Below are 22,602 nucleotides of genomic sequence, written 5' to 3' on the forward strand. Positions count from 1 at the left end.
TATTTATATTGTATATTAAATATAAACAGATTGGTAGTTTCTTATGGCACTAAACGCATATCAATAGTACAACTCAACAAGTCCTAACAACACACACACACACACACACAAATGTCCATGCAAAGAAAGTGCACAGATGTTTACAGAACCCATATGTGTAACCATCTAAATCTGCAAAACATCCCAATATCCAACGTCTGGAGAATAGATAAACAACTGTATGTACTTGGTCAAGGGAGTACTAATATGCAATCAAAATGAATGATCTATTGATACACACAACACTATGATGAATCCCATCAATGTTATATTGAGTTTAAAAAATGAGATAGATGTACATAGTGTTACCAAATTAGTAAGAAATACAAGAACTGGGAAAACTTTTCTATGGCAATAGGAACTAAAAATGCTTTCCTCTGGTGTGGAGTTTACTGGTGGGAATAGGTGTATGATGGAGGGGGGTGTCGCCTAGGATAATGGAAATATTCTGTGCATATATTGAATAGTTCTGCACGCAATCGACAGAAAGCAACAAGTTGAGAACTTAAAGATGAGTGCATTTTCTATGTGTGAACCATATCTCTATAAAAATGTATAATATATTTCAACACTCAATGCATCTCCATAAAACCTAAGAGAAAATGACCTCTGTTGAGCTCAAGGCCATGAAAGAATAAAAGGCAAAAACCCTGAAGCAAATGATTTAATATTTAGCACCAATTCTATTTAAGACCTAGGGGTGCCCGGGTGGCTCAGTAGGTTAGGCATCGGACTCTTGGTTTCGGCTCAGGTCACGATCTCAGGGTCAAGTCCGCGATGAGTTCCCTGCTCAGTGTGGAGTCGATTTGTCCCCCTGTCTCTGCTCCTCACCCCTCTCACACTCACTCTGACTCAAATAAATAAGTAAAATCTTAAAAAAGAAAAAAAGAACCAAACGTACAGAGTATCAAGTGTGATGCATCTGAGTTTTTAGAATGAGAATTAGCCCACAAATATGAAAAGAAAATATAAAAAATCCCAGTCCAAACCCTACCAATCTTTGGGGATGTTTCCATTCTTTGCTGGGTTATAATTTTCTCCAAACGATGTATAAAACATATTCTTTTCTCTATTGGCATGCTCCGCTGTGTTTAAAGAGTAGGGAACAAAAAAGGAGAGAATGACCAGGGTTAGCGGTTCAGCCAGTAGCCAAAAGATGGATTGAATTTGTAGTAATTGGTGGGAGCAAGTCTAGTTCCAGATGCAAATTCTATTAAATTATATCCCATTTTTATTCAAGGAATGTCAGCTTCATATACTTTATTGTATTCTAATTTGATGCTAGAACGAACCGCAGAATTTAAATCTTTCTTGCTCAGTTTGTGATGACAAATATGGTCTCACTCATCATTTCTGAGTAAGCTGGGTGTTTAGACTCTGGGGAGAATGTATCCCTGACCTCCTTCTGAGTGTAGGCTGTAGCTGATAAAAATAACAGACCTGTTTACCAGTGGCAGACAAAAATGGCCCTGCAGTCCTAGTTGCAAATGTCAGAGAAAAATCTATTGAGACAAGAGACAGGCAGCAATGCAAAGATCATTAACTTAAAAGCCTCTGTCAGAATCCTCATCACACATTACTTAGCTCAGAATGTGTAGCAAAGCATTTCGGTCTCATTTGGAAGCATCGAAGTTTTCAGATTTAGCATGTACTGAGAATTTAAGGGGAAAAATACACCTTCATGAATTTTCATGAAATGAGTGGGCTTAAAAATGAACCCCTATCGATTTAACCCATAATATCACAGAATCCCCCAATTTAAAATGTGCTCAGGAGATCCACAATGTTACATTGTTTCTAAAGAGTTGGAAGCTTCACATTTTCTTCCCCAAATAATTTAAATTATTTAAGATGGCTACCAAATAGAAAAATATTGTTTCTAGGTTATCATGATCTTGTAGGTAAGATAATCACATGTGATAAACAACTGTCTATAAGGCCCATTTTGGTTTTTACTTTGATCACGTCATGGATTTCTAGGTGTATAGTTACTTGTGTCCATTGGAAGAATTAGTCAGTTACCTATTACCACCAGAATGTGTGATGCTCGCAATGAAATTTAAGAGAAAAATTTAAAAAATATATTTTTGTAGCATCGTTATGAAACAAAGAAACCAAATTTTAAAAATTACCAGTCTGTTATTTATGTTTGTTAAGTAAACAGATGAAGGAAATAAAGAAACTTTGTAACATGTTTTGATTATTTCCTTTCACTTAAATTTACTCTTTTAGAATGAGTTTTTGGTGCAAATAGTGAAATTCAAAATCTTTACCTCATCTCTCTGCAGTAATGTGTCATTTATCAGGAATCATTCAGAAATGAGCTCTTCCACTCAAGTTAAGTTTGCCAAAGTGTAACCATTTTGGAGGAAAACAGTTCTAAAAAAAAAGCAATGCAAAGATCATTAAAAAAGTTATAATAATTCAATGTGTTCCTTAAGTATTCAGTGCCATTTAAATGAGAGTTTCCCAAATTGTGAGGTCAAGCACACTAGTCCCATGGGGTATTATTTGATATATGAAATGTATTGCCTTAACACCTATTAAAACCCTGTAGAATTGCTGCTTCCATAGATATATTTTAGCAGATGCTAACTTAATGTATTATCTTTAAAAATAATGATATTTCAATAAGGCATAATATAAGCACAACAGAGTGAATCCATCTTAAAGTACGCAGCTTCATGGATTTGGAAAATAGATGTATCCATGTGATCATCACCCAGAACAAGATATAAAATATTTCCATCATGCATCAGGAAGGAACGTTCTTCATGCCCATTTCCAAAGAATTCCTCATGTCAAGATCATGATGGGTTAGTCTTGCCCAACCTTAGACTTCCCATCATTGGCATCACATGGTACATACTCTTTTGACTGAGGCTTCTTTTGCTAGATGAAATGTTCCTGAGATCCGTGTATGCTATTGTCAAATCAGCAATATTTTGTTTGTTTAATGGAATTCCCCTGTATGAACACGACATTATTTTTTTTTTTTTTATTTTATTGGTGGGCATTTAGATCTTTTTCCCAGTTTAATTTCGCTTTTACTTGATGACTCAGGGTTACAATCATGGAGATTGGTGATTGTGGGGTGTGCTATCAAACTTACGAGAAACAAAGTTATTAATTTTGAACCGCCATGCTAATCCATCTAATAGAAACTGAATTATCTAACTGCATTCGGTTTTTAATATTGTAAGAAAGTATAATGTGGAACAATTCAAGGAAGCAGATGTGAAATCAGAATGGTCCAAAGGGGAATCTTCTTAATATTATCTAAAATATACACTTTATCTATTGGTTGAATTTTTTTAAAAGATTTTATTTATTTATTTGAGAGAGAGAAAGCACGCAAGTGGGGGAAGGGGCAGAGGGAGAGGAAGAGGGAGAAGCAGAGTTCAACGTGGGGCTGGATCCCAGGACCCTGAGATCATGACCTGAGCCAAAGTCAGACGCTTCACCAACTGAGCCACCCAGGTGTCCCTACTGGTTGAGTATTCTTAAACAGAATTTGGTAGAGAATCTAAACTCTAACACCAGCAACAACAAAAGACAACTTCTCACTCTGGTACCTACCAGGAACTGACTGAAAAATCCTTCAGCGTTAGATCTTACCTCAGATTTCTACCTAAGAAACTCCACCTTTAGGAAGTTGTGTTTGAACATTGAGAGTCGCATATTATTCTTGTAACATCTACATGAACACTAAGGCCATGAAGAATTCTCATTCCTGAAAATCACTCTCTTTTATGCGTGCGCATTTCAGGAGATTCTGGTAACATACCATTTTTATTGTGAATTTTGCTGGTAGTTATCTCTTTAAGTTCTACTTTCTCCCAAATTAAGAGAGGTGGCTTGTTCTTCCAAGGATAATTTACTTTCCGTAGGAGGCATTCTTAACCAGTGATCCATATGTGGGCTGAAAATCTCTGGAACGGTGTTATGTGCAAAGACACATGTAAGCATTTGTCTGGTCAAGGTCAATAGTTTTGATCAGATACTCACAGGTGTTTACAACTCAAAATATGTGAATAATTGCTATTTAAATAATGATACCTCATTTAATGTTGCTGACAGTCTTGAGAAATATCAGAAAAGAAGAATTTCTTATAATTTAGTGAACCAATCTGTCAGTTCTTAAAAGCCAGTGATTCCTGTTTTCAGATGGCAGCCAAGATTTCTATAAAAGCAGAGATTTCACCTTCTGATAAATTCTTCCAAGTTTCAGATTGTTCAAAAACTAAGAAAATTTAGGGGGAAAACAAACAGAGGGAAACAGACCAAAAGAGACTCTTAACTATAGAGAACACGCTGAGGGTTGATGGAGGGAGGTGGGTGGAGGATGGGCTAGATGAGGGATGGGTGTTAAGGAGGGCATTTGTGATGAGCCCTGGGTGTTATATGTAAGTGATGAATCGCTAAATTCTACTCTTGAAGCCAATATTACACTATATGTTAGCCTACTAGAATTTAAATAAAAATTTGCAAAAAAAAAAAAACCTAAGAAAATTTAAAGAAAATGAAAACTTTTGCCAGTTTATTGAATCCATGCAATTACAGAGCATGGTTCAGACCTTCCAACCACAAAGAAGATATGGAGGTAAAGTGCATCCATAAAGTGATTTTATGTTGGGACAGGGTAGAAAAGTTATATTCATAAATATCCTTTTAGGAAGTCATAGAATCGTTTCATTAATATTATAATTTTATACTTAGAAAGGGGTATTAAAATACTTTTCAATTTAATTTTGTTTCTAAATTTACTCTGTTAGTGCACTGATTTAGAATGAAGGTAGTTAAATTTCAATCTGGTCTTTGCAAAAATAACAAGCGAGAACACTTGGGATTATAAATCTTATTTTAAGAACTGCACCAATTGAAGCTGAAATTAAATATGTAAATGCTAATGATTTATTTTACAAAATCAAACTCAAATAATTTCATATTAACATATGTACAAGCAAGTTGTTCTTATTGACCCTGATTAATTTATCAACTCATAAATGTTTAATCACTTATTGGACACACACACACACACATACTTTTTAATCATGGAAATATAAGGAGTCTTTGAATAAATTCCATCTGGTGTTAAAGAAAATAACTATGATTTTAATAATAAAATTGCATGTTTTTATTTCCTGGCAAAACAAAAAAATCTGAAAACCAGTATAACCTTGGATTTTTTTTTTTTTTTTTTTTTGGTCATACAAGCCCCATGGGAGGAAGAATGGGTTGATTTAGCTAGAACATAAGTACTTATTTAGATTCTCTTAAGCATTTCAAATGCGTAAAAACTACGTGCAACGTTCACTTGTGAAAAGCCAAGTCTCCTTTGTCACCCAAAGCAAGGACACAAGAACAAGGCATCTCATTTTGGAATATCAAGCTCCAGATGTGGGCACGCTTATGCTTCTACCCTTGACTTGTTCCCTTCTTGAGCAACCAGCTTATCCCTCAGCCATGCCTAATGGGCTGGGGCAGCAACTTCCTTCTTGGAAAGAATGTCATACTCATGGCTTCCTTCTCCTCAACTCACAGACATACCTCAAAATTCACCTTAGGTTCACTTTCTCCAGGAACCGTGCCCTGATCCTCTCTACCATCCCACCCCAAGGCTTGTTAGATGATACTTCTTTGTTACTGCTGTGACACCCACGTATACTTAAACTACAGTACTTTCTATCTTTGCTTCCGCTGTTTGTTGGCTCTTAAGTTTGACAACTGTAAAATTTAATCTACAACAATTGAAGATGGCTTGAAGGCAGGTCCTGTGTTTTCCACCCCTCCCACACTTACTCCCAACACAATGTCTGGCCATTTATTACATATTGTCAGCCATGAGTTTCAAAAAAAAAAAAAAAGATGAACAATAATTTCACTGATATCTTGCCTAAGTTTAAGGACATTGAAACTATTATTTAATTTCTTTGGAATTTATTTTGTTTTTGGAAAAGATGTTCCTGCTAATCAAATCTATTTACTGAGTTGGGATTTTATCTGCATTAATAATTCTTGAAATAAAATGATCCTCGGCTAGATGTGTTTTGTTACATTGATAATTTGAGTTGCAACAAAATCTGAATTATAGATCAGATAGTTTCTTAAAAAACATATTAAGTCTTTGAATTGCATTAAAGAAAGACATATTTGGGGCCAAAAAGTTTTTTAATTCTTTTTCTTCCTTTCTCTGCTCTTGCCCCAGTCAATCTGCTTCATGGTTTCTTATTTTCTAGTGAATTTCTCCTACTGGTGTGCTTTCCATTTCATAGATTTGCATTCTATTTCACATTCTTGACATTTGCATTTTCGATTATTGCATAAGTGCTCTCACTTATCTCTCTGCATTGTATCTCACTCTGATTCAGTTAATCTCACATAACGTATTCCTTCTTTTTTTTTAACATTTTATTTATTTCTCGACAGAGAGAGAGACAGCAAGAGAGGGAACACAAGCAGGGGGAGCAGCAGTGGGAGGGGGAGAAGCAGACTCCCCACTGAGCAGGGAGCCTGATGCGGGACTCGATCCCAGGACCCTGGGATCCTGACTTGAGCCGAAGGCAGACGCTTAACTGACTGAGCCACCCAGGCGCCCCGAACGTATTCCTTCTAAGAGACACTCCAGTGCTTAAGAACTTTCATTAGTTCTTATTATAAAATTCCTTCCATTCAAGACTTCCACCAGTCTGGGCTCCACAAACTTGTCTCAACTCACCACTCAGGTTACCCATAACTCCCTTAATGGAACCTGTACCGATTGGAATGCCTTTGGCTGAAAGTAACAAAAATCTCCAGTTCAAAATGGCTTTAACTGTGAGAACCATGTGTGATTCCATGAAACATTAAACACCAAAGCAGAGGTACTCTCATGTGGACAAATCCAGTGATTCAACAAAACTTGCAAAGGCTCGCCCTCCTTCCATCTTTCCACTCTGCCATCTTACTCTTCAAGCTAGCTTCTTTCCTTCCCCAAGAGAGCAGCTCCAGTCCTACATGTCACACCACACTTCACAGAACAAGACAATCAATACACAGTACAGACAGTAATGTCCAGTGGTAGAAGAGAATCTGTCTCCTCATCTCCTTTCCAGAAACCCCCCCAATAACATCATCTAAACTTTTCATTGGTTTGAACTGGGGACTTTCTCCCTCCTACTCAAATCTCAAGAAAGAGACTTGTGAGAATGGCTCACACCAAGCAAAATTATCCTGGAATCAAGGGATAAGGTCAAGATTTTTTGAGACATCTTGCCTTCATATCTGAGAAATACCAGAATTATAGAAAATATCTTTTATTTGACTTCGGTTCCATAGTCTATTCTGTTCTCTGTCCCTTGTGGCTTAACTGGATGGATTACATCCATGGGATCCTCTGAGAGCTGGAAGCCAGGTCGGTAATTCCAATGGGAATCTCTGGTAGGAAAAAGAGAGTTCCTGATTCCAAATTGGTGCAGTGATCCTATCATGGGTTTTCAAAAGGTCAGATCAAAGCTCCCTCTTTCAGGCACTGATAACCTGCCTTTGTCTTTATTTCTCTGGGCCCTAGGGGTGGTGACAGCCCCACTCCCACTAGTCCTGGGGTCCCACACTAATACTTGGGGGTTTGCTACACCCTACAATGTTTTGGAAAGAAATCCCCCTGGCTGCTCCTGGCAACAAAGTTCTTCCATGAAGAGAAAGGTGCATTTGCTACTTGGTAGGGCACTAATGTTATGATACATTTTCTGTCTTGATTTATAGATTCTTGATCTTAGCTTTCGTGTCTTCCCTACTGGACTGTAAATTGGAAATTCTCCATCTGAAGCCCATGAGTGTGCACAATTGTGTGTGTGTGTGTGTGTGTGTGTACATTTGGGCATTTTTCTAAAAGGCCACCTGCTTTTAGTTAAGGAATAATCATAGAGATATATGTACGCCGATTAAGCTCCTAGTCATAACATAGTTTGTATATTGTTTCTTAAAATTTAATACCGTGTTTGATAAGTATTTTAAAGTCATGTACATGTGTTGGATAGATTTGTTGGCAACTGGATTGGAGTCAGCTTTACTTAGAAATATTTATTTAGAAATATTCTTCACTGTTACCTTTAAACATAAATAAATTCCCAGTTTCTCTATTCCTGAATATAATTCAGAGTAATTACTCAATTACTAACTATTTAAAAGAGTTTTCTGAGCTGCTTATACCATGACCCATAATTTAGATGTGGCATTTGTAAGGTATTACGAGAAGAAACATTGCTATATATTTGTATGAAAGATGTTTGAATGAATTAAGAGATTCCAATCAATAGAATTAGCATTCCATATAAAATACTCATTAAACACAAAGTTTAGAGCAAATGTTACTCCAGATAAATAAAGGGTAGTAATTAAGCTACGATAAATTTCCAGTCAAATAAATCAAGCCGTGATGCTAGAAAATTAAAAATGCAGACAACCTTATTTTGTGAGTAAATTAAGATTAACTGCAGTGATGACTATAATAGAGATAAAATGTATATGCTGCAGAATTAAAAGCCATACAAAAAAAATCTAAATACTGTCATCAAGAGACATCATATAAAATGCAGCCAAAACAATTGATTTAAGGGCGTCGGATAATGTAAACTGATATGTTCATATAACCAAGACATCAGCTTTGGGATGAGAAAGATTGGAGAATATTTACAGAATATAAATGCTGGCTAAGGAAGGGAGTGATAAATGATTTGGGTGGCTTTGGGAAGAAATCACTTTTCAATGGCAAAAGCATCTGAGAAATAATCTCAAGGTTATTTCATGCCCTTTTCTTGATGATTCCAATATTTTAGAGGCTAGCTTAATGGTTACATTTGACTTGGTTGGACCCAGCTGTGCTTCTAGATATCAAGAAACCTAGTACAAAAACAACTGAAATTTATGTCAGTGTGACAAATCAGCCTTAGCTCCAGGGACATTACAGTGGACCCTTGCACAACTCACAGGTTAAGGGTGCCAAAGCTGTGCAAAGTAAAAAATCCACATATAACTTTGGATTCCCCTAAACCTTAACTACTGATAGTGTACTATCAACTGGAAGCTTTACAAATCACGTACATGGTCCACTAACACATATTTTGTATGTTCTAGGCATTATATACTGTATTCTCATCCTAAAGTATGCTAGAAAAAAGAAAATGTTATTTAAAAATCACAAAGAAGAGATAATCCATTTACAGTACGGAACACATATTTATTGAAAAGAAAAATCCACTTCTAAGTGGACCCAGTGTTGTCTAAATTTCAGCTGTAATTTAAATGCTGCATTAATCAGACAAATGTGGGATGGGTCTTTGAGATACTGTGTTAAGTTTGACCCTTCCTCTTCTCGGGGGTTCCTTCTGAAATCCTGAGTTCAAAACAAATCACTCTGTACAATCAATTAATGAGCTTGTGTGGATATTTTTCAAGCCTTTGTCCTTCAAACCAGGATTTTGTTGTACCAGAAGCTACCACCACAAGTTTGGACTTCACACTGGAAATGCCTTTTATCTAGAGAGCCATTGACAATCTTTCTTCTTTTTAAGTGGTTAGATAGTAAGTATCGCTGCTTTACATGAAAACTACTGAACTTTGCCATCATGGTGAGAAGGTAGTCATAGATAATGTGCAAATAAATGCATAGAGCTGTTTTCCAACAAAACTTTATTCATAAAAACAGGTGGTGGGCTGCATTTGGCCCAGGAGCCTTACACGGCAGAAGATAAAGAAGATGAAAGAAACCCTAATGCTGAGAGCATTTTGTTTTTATAAGGACTAAAGGTGGGACGGAGATTGCTTTGTTGATTAAAGGCGGTTGGAGCTGGACCCTGCTGACCAGCAAAAGGAGTAGAACATATGTCCAAAGGGGGCTTTCATACCCTGGGCAATGTGCAAATCATCTATGCTGACTGTCCTTAATTTCTGAAAGAAGTCTTTTCAATCCCAACAAAATTGCCTTCTGAAATCATCAGGTGTGAAGACTTGATTGGAAGTCCATTTGAAAAAGGGCCAGTGATAAGTGACCTGTGCTAAATTTTCACAATATATAGTAAAGACTGGATTGCATTCTCAGTGTATGCTGAAGACAGGGAGGAAATATAAAGCAGTGCATTGTCAAAGGCCAGGTCCCCCCACCCCCCACTTGTCACACTACTGCATTCTGAGTTTGCCAAGAGGCCGTCACAAAGTTCCTATAACACAACAGGACGAAACACTACATGATCTTTTTTTAAAGAAGGATGATCTGTCTTTGGTAAAATTTTATTTCTTGAAATGTGGTAGTTTGTGAGCTTAAGTGTGGAAGAAAAAAAAAAGGGGCAATTACCAGGATCAACACTATCTTTAATATACCCCAGTTGGGAACATGTTTTTGATTTATGTTTTGTTCAAATATCTATCATTGGAAAATGTACTCTTTTTAATACAAAGATATTATCAATATTTTGTGGTAGCAGATACTAGGGCTGAGATACAAAGACCATTTGGATTACTTTTACCCTTAAACAGCTACTGTGCAGCATGACCTATCTTGTGTGTGTGTGTGTGTGTGTGTGTGTGTGTGTGTAGTTCAACACCCCACTTTCCATAAACTCTTGAAATAACTGTGTAGGCTGCTGGGTCTCCACTCCCAAGTGCAGACACCTGGAGCAGCCAGGAGTCATGCCCCTAGGCTGACCATTAGCTCGCCTGACAGCCCATCTTCCTTGATTAAAACTAAGAACAACCTTGACTTTCCATTTCAGATGTCCTGTGAGTTCTGGGGGAGTCTGGGAATTCGCCCTTTCTTCCCATCTGTCTATGACGTCACGACTCTCCCTTCTGGCCCCCTTGGGGGCACTTCCTCAATGTCAGACAGGAGTGGCCCTTTTGAGGCTTGAATCTTTGTTACTCCACTTCTTATGGTTAAATCAATAGTCTATGCTCTCAACCTAATGAATAAACTCAAGTAGACAACGAAGTAGGAATCACCGCACAGGGTGACGTTTGAAGTTTTCCGACATCAGATACCTTCGTGTCACTTTACCAAGCTAGCGGTTTGTTTTCTTAGGTTCAAAGTACGAAGAATCACAATGCCAAACATTACCAAAGCACATTTTTTTCCAGCTCTAGCTCTGGATTCCCTCTTGGGGGGCGCCTGGGTGGCTCAGTCGTTAAGCATCTGCCTTCGGCTCAGGTCATGAACCCAGGGTCCTGGGATCGAGCCCCACATTGACCTCCCTGCTCAGCAGGAAGCCTGCTTCTCTCTCTCCCACTCCCCCTGCTTGTGTTCCCTCTTGCTGTCTCTGTCAAATAAATAAATAAAATCTTTAAAAACAAAATAAAAACAAATGCTGAGTGGTTGCCATTTCATGGCATTTTGAGGGGGAAAAATGAACTCAGCTGTTTTATGCAAGGGGCCCTTGTGCCTGGATGGTTTGAGGAAGCTGTGTCAAAAATGGTTGTGCCAATTTTAAACTCACTGCTCTTACACTGGTAAGATTTATGGGGAACAAACCTACCCTTCAAAGATATCCACGCCCTGGTCTTCAGACCCTGAGAATATGTTAGGGTCACCTGCCAAAAGAAGTTGACTTCCCTGATGGAATTAAAGTTGTTGGCTGATGGCTGATGTACGGAGATTATCCTGGATTATCTGCATGAGCATCCTATGATCACCTTCTTAAATGTGGAAGAGGAGGGCACAAGAGTTCTTGTCACATAGACAGCGGTAGGAGGAAGATCCGACTGGCAATTGTTGGCAATGAAGATGGAAGGACCCATGAGGCCAGGAATGCAAGAAGCTTCTAGAAGCTAGAAAGGGCAGGGAAACAGATTCTCCACCAGAGCTTCTGGGAAGAAATACAGAAGTACCAACAGCTTGATAGCCCAACAAGACATCGAGCACACTATAAGATTACACATGTAGTGTTTAAGACACTAAATTTGTAGTAATTTGTTCCAGAGGCAATAGGAAACTAACCCAATCATCACTGAACCTCATCCAAAACCTCACCTACCCCCGCCCCCAGAGACAAAGGTCAATGATTGGATAGAGGATGATAATGGAATAAGATGGATGGAATGAGTGTCAGGGATGAAAGAGGAAGTTAAAGTTATTTCACACACCAGAGAATTTTCTTACCTTTTTTTTCCCCCCTGGAATCATCCATCCACCTTTGGGGTTTCCATCTAGTTACAATATTTAATTAGGGATCTTTTCCCCTTCTCACCAAGGGTTGAGTGAATGACCCAGTTAGGTCAAACAATCAAAGCTTTCCATCTTACACCTATTAAGTGGGGGATCAATTAGTGGCAAGCAGAGAATGGACTGAATTAAGTCCACCAACCAGAGACAAGCAAACTCAGAGACAACTGTGAATGTCAGCTCTGGCAGTCCAGGGCTCCACCTAAATGTCACCCGGAGGAGAGAAATTCACATTGCCTGTGGGAGAAAGGCTGCTATTTGGGAAAAGACACAGGAGAGATGTTTCCAACTTCCACTGAGGTGAATGAGTTCAGTTTTATATAGATTTCAGGTAAAGGCAAAGCATTCACATGGAAATGTATTTTAGGCAGCAAACGGCACAGATTTGAAATTCGAGAGAATGCTGAGCATTTCAGAAAGAATCTCAAGTTCCTGCTGTTTTGCAAAGTGAGTACAACTGTGTTGAGTTGAGCTGGAGACATTCCTGGTGATATTATTTCATCTGAGGCGGTGAGTGCCTGCGATAGAAGTCAAAAGTTAGGCAAAAACAAAAAAATACGTCAGATTTAGTGCCTTTTCTTGAACAATAAACTATTAATAATTTAGAGAACTACTGTTTCTACTTTCCATGGGGAAATTATGGGTGCAACATATAGTTTAAAGCCAGAATTAAGATGTGCATCTATTTTTCAGATGCTCTTCATTTCCTTCCTTTTTTTTTTTTTTTTTTTCTTTAAGTAGTCCAGAGCCTCTGCAAAGGTTTATTAGGGGATATTTGTGAGGGACCATGGGGAAGGAGCCTGCAGGGACTGGGGGAACCATCAGACCATGATGGGTATCTAACCGGTGGTTCATCGGGGCGGGAAGGAAGGAAGGTGGTGAGGAAGCATGCTGGCTTGCAGCACAGTTCAAAGACAGATCCACAAGGCTGTGGATTCTCAAATCAAAGTCACAAATCAGCTGCCAAAGGCATCCTGTGACCCCAGGGAACAAGCCTGCCTTAGTGTTCCTTCTGCTTCCAGGCACTGACAGGAAGCAGTCCCAAGAGGCTTAAATTTGGTTCAGATGCCGTGGTGGATTGCAGAGCTCAGCAGCTGGGCTCCTCAGTCGATGATGCATTCAAAGATCTGCCTGGCACATCTTTATGGCTGCCAAGGCTGACTACTGCTTTTGGCTTCTCATAGCTCCTAGGCAACTAATTTTTATACTCTGGAAGCATGAGTTTTTGTGTTGCTTTGGATTGGAGTCCAAGGAGTTCGTTTGGATGGGCATCAGATTACAACCACTGATGAGAGTTCTTGGTTGACTGTCACTAAACCAACTCTTCATGTAGAGAGGACAGCATGAGAGATGTTCTCAGCAGCTCATTGGAGAAATCCTCCAGGATCAGGTTGGTGTTCTAACTAACAAAAGGACAAGTGAAGGTAAAGGATACTTAGGTTACCCCTGTAGATGACTTGAATCTCCTACACCAGAGCATTAGCCTTCTTGAATGAGGCCCTGAGTCTCCTACCCATGGAATCATACACTGGGCATGTCTGGATTTGAAGATTATCTCTAAGGAAGATTTTGGTAAAGAGTCTATAGCATCCTTTGTGATATGCCCTTTTGAACTCAGTAGAAGAAAAACCTGGTTCTGTCCCTTTAAAAAAATCTTATTTTCCTTGTATTTGGAGAGGGGAAAGTGTTGATTAAATATTTGGGGGGGGGAAGATGGTTATCATAGTGCTGATGATGGTAATGATGGTGATGATGATGGTGATGGTGGTGATAGGGATTATGGGGATGATGGTGATGGTGACTGGGAAGGGACTGTCCATATATAAGAAGTGGGAATGAAATAAGTAGAAAGCAATAGCCAAGATAATTTTAAAAAGAAGGAGTAGAATGAAGGAGGGAGTGTCCTACACTTATAAATACTGCTTGGCTCCCAGGAGAGAGCTGCCTAGCTGGTGATAGCATGAACTGCCCCGTTAATGCATTATTTTCCTTCTAGTGTTTGGGCTTCTTGTTTGTCCGAGTACAAATACAATCTGCAGATGGTGGCTTGTGAAAATTTCCCTTCCAACCTCCAAACCTCTGTGGTTCCCAGAGTCACACATGTCTTGAAGCAAAGTGCTCATCTGAAATACAGGATCTCACAATATTCCTTAAGTGAATTGCTGAGAACTTGGACACATTCTCTCTCTTCCCATCATTTCTAATAGCTTCAGAGTTTTTGGTAACTTGCTCATCTTTGGGTTGATAAGGCTACTTGTAAAGGCTACTTAGGCACCTAAGAGAATATTAGTGTAAAAGTGCAGTAAATGATCTATTTTGATATACAGATTTGTGAGGTGAATACGTTTACATGACTCACACTCTCTTGGTCTGTTCAGGATGCTATGACAAGAATGCCACAGACTGGGAAGCTTAAGGAAGAAACACTTTTTCTCACATTTCTGGAGGTTGGAAGTTGAGGATCAAGGGGCTGGTAGATTTGGTGTGGTCAAAACCCGCTTCCTGGTTCATAGATGGCCATCTCCTCACCATGTCCTCCCATGATGGAAGGGACAAGGGGGCTCTCTGGGATCTCTTTTATAAAGACACTAAACCCATTCATGTGGTGTCCACCCTCATGACCTAATCACCTCCCCAGAGCCTTGCCTCCATACCATTCTCTTGGGGATTCGGTTTCAACCTATGAATTAGTTCAGTCTAAAGCACATTCAGTCTAAAGAACCCACTGAGCAGCTACATTCATATGGCTGTAATGATTTTATTATACATCAGGTGTGTACATAATATCCTTTTTGGCAAGAAGGAGTGACATCCTCATAAATCATTAATATGTCCAAAGAAATTGCTTCTTTCTCTGACAACAATGATTTCTTCAGACTCTGAGCTTTTCATTTGATGCCTCTTGTATTTTTCAGCATAAATTCATAAGGATCTAAGTGTGGCTTTTATGGTATGTATGGCTTCTGGTTCCTTCCTGTATATTATATATATAATTGTGAAAGTTTTCTTAAAATCAGCCATATATTAAGATTAGTTATTAGTATACAGAAGAAGGTATTAAAGTAAATCAACAGATCTAGCTTGTAGGTACCAACTCAGCCTTTGAGGATGCGTAGAAACTCTTAGAGCTCTAGTTCATCATGGAGAAACAAAGGCCATTTAAGTGGCTCTATATTCTGGTATTGGAATTAATATTTATCATGGACTTGAATGCAATATCTCTCAGGAGACTCAAAATGTACCCAGTAAGATCATCCATCTGCTTTACAACTTGAAACGTGAAACAATACCCAAATAATGAGGGAACAAAGTACCGTAGTAAAAACAGCACCAATTTTGAGGTGCAACAGATGCGAATATCAATCTCAAATTGGCCATAGATGAGCTCTACAGCTTCAGGACATATATCAATTCTCTGAACGTCTATGATCTCAGATGTATGAGACACATAATAATACCAATATGACAATATGATAAGGACTGGATGTAAGTAAAGATTCAGGTATGTGACTGGTGCCTATTAAAAAGCTTTTCTTTTTATTATTGAGAAGATGAAATAGTGACCTCATCATGACTGTCCCATTTATTCTGATGGCAATAAGGAATGGAAAGGTAAATCTATAGCATTACTTTAAACATCTTTTTAAAAATGTGAAGGAATTTTAAGGATTTGGGAGGACATTCATGCCATTAAAGATTCCTTGAGGTCATTCGTTGAAAATATAAATGAAAACTGAGCCCCTCATTGAATACTGGGAACACATACAGATAATATTTCTTGCATTTCCTCAACATGTTAAAGAAAACATGTTATATGTCCCACACTGTTGTCTCATTGCAGGTAGACTGTGGACAGGCTCGATTATTCCATTACACAATCAGAACACCTTCACCTAGCATGTGATGATAGTGGAAATTATGTATTTATTCTTATCGGTACCTTTCTTTTTCCTTACAGATGCTTCAGGCTAGTTCAACAGATGAAGAGTCTACCGAGGGCCAGGCTGGACAAGGCTTTCAGACAAGACATTGTACATGGTGCATTTCACCTCTGAGAGGACCAAATCAAATATTTAGAGCTGATTTGCAACTCCGTGGTATTCTCTCTTACAACCCAATAGATTTCTTTTATATTTCATTTTATATATAACAAAAATGATCTACAGGAAAACCAGTAAATGTACCTCAGTTTTCTGTGGGCAAACCTAAGCTCACGTACTTGGGTGCAAGAATTCTCTTTTCATGCAGATGAAGAACACAAGAGGGCACATATTATGCCCAGCAGATAGGCTCTCTTTATTATATCATTTAGTAGAAATATACCCTTCTAAGTAGAAATTTTAAAACTTTGACATTTAAGTAGACTTCAAGTAATTGTACATGGCCAAGATGGAATTATGTTCATATTCATTATGTAGGAACAGAGAAGTGGCATGGAGGTATTTGAGGAGTTATAACTGACATGAAATTTACATTGATTAAAAGAGTGAATAATCACTCTAATAAAATTTATAAGAAAATGTGCTGTAGAATAATGATGAGACAAGGATTTTAGAGAAGGTGTCACTCTAACTTTATTTTTAACCAGAATTAACTCAGAATCAGGATGTCTGGTTATATTCTAATAGACTCAGTCTTCACTGGGAGTTTTACACGGAGAAGAATAAACAGTGGTTCTTTCAAGAGGAGACAGTAGGTAGGTATCGCTCCTTATTTTCTTGTAATAATTTGTAAATGTTTTTCTACCTATATGACTCTATGCATTCTCCTCTATATTTTTAGACACCATTAAAAATTAGAAGACCTTGTTTTTATTGGTATTATTAATAGCAACTTTCATAAAGTGTCAAATATTTTGAAACAATCACAAAGATTTTATCTGGAGAGGGCGAAGGACAGAATCAGTCACTTATTATCTTTTGTGAAAAGATTTTGGGTTGTGGCAAGGAATATGGAGGAACCCCTTCTGTAATCCTTGAGGCATTTTTATAGGGATGTGGTTAACATTCTTCAGATTCTGAATTCTACAATAAGTAGTTTGGAATCCACGATTTTCATATGTTCTTTGTCTTCTGGCATATGGAGATACCACCCACAGTGGATGACAGGCTGAGAGGCAGACATGGACTAGAGGCATCTTTCATCTCTGTTCACGTCTGAACCTCACCCAGATAGTATAAAGCGGGATAGTCGGAGAGAAGCTCCTTGTAGAAGGCTCATTCTAAGATAGGCTCCAATGAGTCTCAAATCCTGGTATTCACATCTTTGCATAATTCTGTTTCGTTGAGTGTTGGCTGTCCCAGTGATTTCCTTCTATCCAAAGAAACAGGAAAGAAGTGATAGGATGTCATTTCCATGATTGGTTCCTAAAAGACTCTGACTTCTGTCTTGCTAACCCTCTTTTTAATCTTCTCAACTTATAGGCTTTGATAGAATAAGTAGCCATGTTTGAGAGGTTCACATGGCTAGGATATTGGGGGGCGCTCTGACTAACTGTTATGAACTGAATGTTTGTGTCCCCCACAAATTCATCTATTATCACCCAAACTCCCAATGTGATGGTATTTGAGGTGGGGCCTTTGGAAATAATTAGGTTTACATGAGGTTGGGGGCCACCATGATGGGTCCGTGTCCTTATAGTGAGAAGAGATACCAAGCTCTCTCTCTTTCTGTTTTTCTCTCTGCATGCACACAAAGACGAGGTCATGTGAACACAAAGGGAGATGGTGGCCATCTACATGTCAAGAGAAGAGAACTCAGAGTAAAACCTTACCTTGTTGACACCTTGATCTTGGACTTCCCAGTCTCCAGAACTGTAAGAAAGAAATGTCTATTGTTTGAGTCACCCAGTCTATAGTACTTTGTTATGACAGCTCAAGCAGACAACAACACCAATGAAGACCCTTAATCCAACAACCCAGGAGGAACTGAATTCTGCCAACAGCTTGACTGAGCTTGCCAGTGGATCTTTCCCCAGTCAAGCCTTTGGATGAGATTGTAGTTAGGCCACCACCTCAATGGCAGGCTTGTGGGAGACCCTGAGACAGATGACCCAGCTCAGCCATGCCTAGACTCCTCACACAGAGACTGAGAGAGAAGTGTGTTGTCTTTAAGTGACACACTGCTGTGATTTGTGATGAAGCCATAGATAACAATTTATGAGAATGTAAGACCGCAGGTAGAATCATGGGTTTCAGTTGGGAAGATGACTAGTGCCAGATATTCTGGAAAAATAAATTCTAGCATATAATTTGCAGGGCAATAAATCAGAAGCAGGGAATGGAGTATAAGGAGGAAAAACGTGCCATGATTTGCTCAAACATCTGAGTCTCTTCCGTTCTCTATTTCGTTTCTGTCTTATTTGGCTCATTAGCCACACTATTGGCAGAAGTCAACCCCTGAGGTCAAGGAATCTTATTTGCCCTGTTGAATTCTGGTAGTCACATAGGATTCTTTTTTTTTTTTTTTTTGCCATCCCCTTGAGTCTCTATTTCCCATGCTCTTGCCAAAAGTTAGAGAATGAAGGGGGATAGTTTTGATGCTGGAACAAAGTAATGGGGTCCCTACCACTGTGTGTGGAAGATGGGTTGCATATAGGGAGGACCTAGAGGGAGCTGGAATGGCATAACTTTTGCCTGTGCTGGAAAAGACTTGCTGTAGAGTGCACATCCATAATTCACAATCTTCATCTGATAAAAATACTGTTAGTTAAGTCTTTCCAATCAACAAGAGGAGTCATTCATTCATGAGGCTATGAGTAAATTCTGGACCAAACCTAGGCAAATAGTGAATTTGCTCCTTTAATCAAATTTACTTTAGTAGGTGATAGCACTAAATAAAACATTACATATCTTCCTTTCTTCCTTTGATGTTCTAAATCTCTTGTTCATTATGGCAATAACAAGCTCAAAGCAACGAACTACATGAGAACCCTACAGAACTGAATTACGATGAGTAGGCTTAACTCACTTTAGCCCATTAAATAGCAAAGGGGACTCTGTTGGCATTTATATTTCAGTGGGATCTTTCCTTGGAGGCCACAAATGTCATCACTGGCATTTAGCAGGAGGATGAGAGGAGATGCTAAGGAGGTGGAAGTGGGTAGTTTCTTTCGATTTCTATTGCAAAAGCCAGAATGAGGAAAACTGCTCTTAAATTTCAGGAGAAATGAGGGAAGCTAGATTTCATTTGAAAATTTGGGATGCAAAAGTTCTGAGTATCTTCATATGGCAGAAACAATAATAACCCTTTTAACTCCAAGTCTACATTAATTAAAAAAAGAGAGAGACAGAGACATCGTTGCTGTTACTCATCAACGACAATAGATGTTGGGTGATACATAATTTTTCTATCACAGAGTTTTGGATTTCAGAATGTACACGGATAAAGCTGAAAGGAGACTTAGTTCACATTTCAAAGTGTTCGTCCAAGAGTGATCACAAAACATGGTGAAGTCTTACCTGACCACTCTTCCTTATGTCATTTCAATACATGGAGTAGAAAGATGATAAGAGGTTGGAAAATAATTGGAGAAATTAATTCCTATAAAAATATTTTTTTCTAGTAATTTTTCAACTTAAAAGAGCACCAATAAGAGCAAGAAGTTTCTCAGGAAAGGGTGACTTCTTAATAATGTAATGTCAGTCATCTATGTCTGGGCAGGAGATCGGGACACTGGTTCGTTTTATGCGATGTTATGTTAGCAAACAGGGCGATCAAAAATACTGCTCCCAAAGCAGTAACTCTTTTGGAGTTTGTGGAGTTGGAAAGAACCTGCCCGTGGCCATTACAACAAGATAATAGTATGTTTGAATACATTATTTTCTTACAGCATGCCTTAGTCTATGGTGAATCCACATTTTACACTGTTGGTATCTCTCTAAACTAAAGAAGTATCAAAACGTGACATATATTAATAACTCTGCTTTCTCAGCATATCCATGATCTGAAAGTCTTGCTGGTATACGTCTTTGAAAGAAAAACACACTTGATTTAAGAATGAATATAGTTGTTGGCATTGGAGAGGGAGAGATGCAGCTGTATTTTTCAGTTTTTCGTATTTCCTTACCCTATCCACTGAGTTATCTTTCTGCCATATACTCATCTCACTTAGTTTCCCCCCAAAATGCTTTAAATGTAACAATAAAAAGACAAATAGCCCAATTAAAAAAAAATGAACAGGGGCGCCTGGGTGGCTCAGTCGTTAAGCGTCTGCCTTCGGCTCAGGTCATGATCCCAGGGTCCTGGGATGGAGCCCCACATCGGGCTCCCTGCTCCGCGGGAAGCCTGCTTCTCCCTCTCCCAATCCCCCTGCTTGTGTTCCCTCTCTCAATGTGTCTCTCTCTGTCAAATAAATAAATAAAATCTTTAAAAAAAAAAAAAAAAATGAACAAAGGATTTGAATAAATTTTTCACCAAAGAGGTATAAATGGCTACTAAGCACATAAAAAGATGCTCGATATCATTAGTCATTAGAGAAATGCAAATCAAAGCCTCAGTGAGATCCACAGCACAATCAGAGTGGTGAAAATTGAAAAAAAAAGGAAAGTGGTTAAGTACTCAAGAGGATGCAGCTCAGAGTTGGAATTCTGATACTCTCCTGGTAGATTCCTAAAAGGTAAATGTAGATCCCTAAACAATGTAAAATGGGGCAGCTCCTCTAGGAAACAATTTGGCCGTCCTTCAAAATAGTAAACATGGAGTTGCCCATGACCCAGCGTTCCTTCTCCAAGATATATACGTAGGAGAAATGAAAACATACGTCCACACAAAAATTGGCATACAAATGTTCACAGACGCATTGTTTGTAATAATTACAAAGAGAGAATAAACAACCCTCAATGTCCATCAACTGATGAATGCAGTGTAGCTATATGATGGAATATTATTCAGTAACAAAAAGGAATTAAGTCCAAATATGTGCTAAAATGTGGCTGGACCTTGATCATGTTATGCTAAGTGAAAGAAGCCAGACACAAAAGGCCACTTTTGGATGATTCCATCCATAAGAAATGTCTAAGATAAGCAAATCTATAGAGACAGCAAGTAGATTTGTGATTTCCAGGGGCTGAGGGCAAGGAGGGATTGAGGTGACAGCTAATGGTATGGAGTTTTCTTTGAGATGATAAAAGCATTACGCAATTGAATAGTAATGATGGTTACACAACACAGTGAACACACTAACCTATGCTAAATGGTACATTTAAAGGGTGAATTTTCATGCTTTGTGGATTATACTTCAAACCAATTGTTATTTTAAAAAAATTATAGGTAGAATTTCACAAATGGGTGGAAATTAAACACTACTTTTACTTATCTATTTTTTTGTTTCAAGTTTATATTTAAATTCTAGTTAGTTAACCTATATAACCTATAATATTGGTTTCAGAGTAGAATTTAGTGGTTCTACCAGTGCTCATCCCGGCGAGTGCTCTCCTTACTCCCTATCACCTGTCCTGCCCATCCAATCAACCAATGGGTCAAAGAAGAAATTAGGAGGAAAATTAGAAACTATCTTGAGATATATGAAAACAAAAATACCACATACCACTTATGAGATAAAGCAAAACCAGTACTTAGAGGGACGTTTATAGCGGTAAGTGCCTCCATTAAAACAGAAGAAAGGTCTTCCAGAAACTAACTTACCCTTCAAGGAACTAGAAAAAGAAGAACGAACAAAGGCCAAAGTTTGCAGAAGGAAGGAGCAATAAAGATTAGAGCAGGAACAAGTGAAATAGAGAATAGAAAAAAATAGAAAAAAAAATCAGTGAGAGTAACAGTTGTTTTTTTTTAAAAAAATACAACAAGAAATTAAAAAGGAGATATTAAAAAAAGATGCTGCAGAAATCAACAGGATCATACTGTGAACAACGGTGTGCAAAAGGGTCAGATCCTTTACAAGGAATTAATAAGTTCCTAGAAGCACACAAACCTACCAAGCCTGCATATGAAGAAATAGAAAATCTCTGCAGACCAACAATGGTAAAGAGAACAGATCTGGAATTAAAAAATCTCAATTAAAAAAAAGCTCAAGACCAGATGACTTCAGCGGTGAATTCTGACAAACGCATAAAGAACTAATGCCAATTCTGTCACATTCTTCTCAGGAATCGAAGAGGAGGGAACACGTCCAAACTCATGGTTGAGGAGCTAGGGTTGCTGTCTCCCCACCCCTCTCACCCCTGCACCCAGGCAGCTCCTGACCTCTGCAGAGCTGTGCAGATGCATGGCCCCTGTCACTATTCTGCTTAAACCAGCACCTTCTCAGCCAGTCTACAAGAGTCTAGCAATCTCTCCCCAGGACTGCAAGGTCTTAGATTGGGCATCTGTGCACAGTTATGACATCACCTTTTAACCTGCGTTCTCCCTGCCCA

Source organism: Phoca vitulina, unplaced genomic scaffold (genome assembly GCF_004348235.1).
Source record: "Phoca vitulina isolate PV1807 unplaced genomic scaffold, GSC_HSeal_1.0 scaffold60, whole genome shotgun sequence".
Lineage (NCBI taxonomy): Eukaryota > Metazoa > Chordata > Mammalia > Carnivora > Phocidae > Phoca > Phoca vitulina.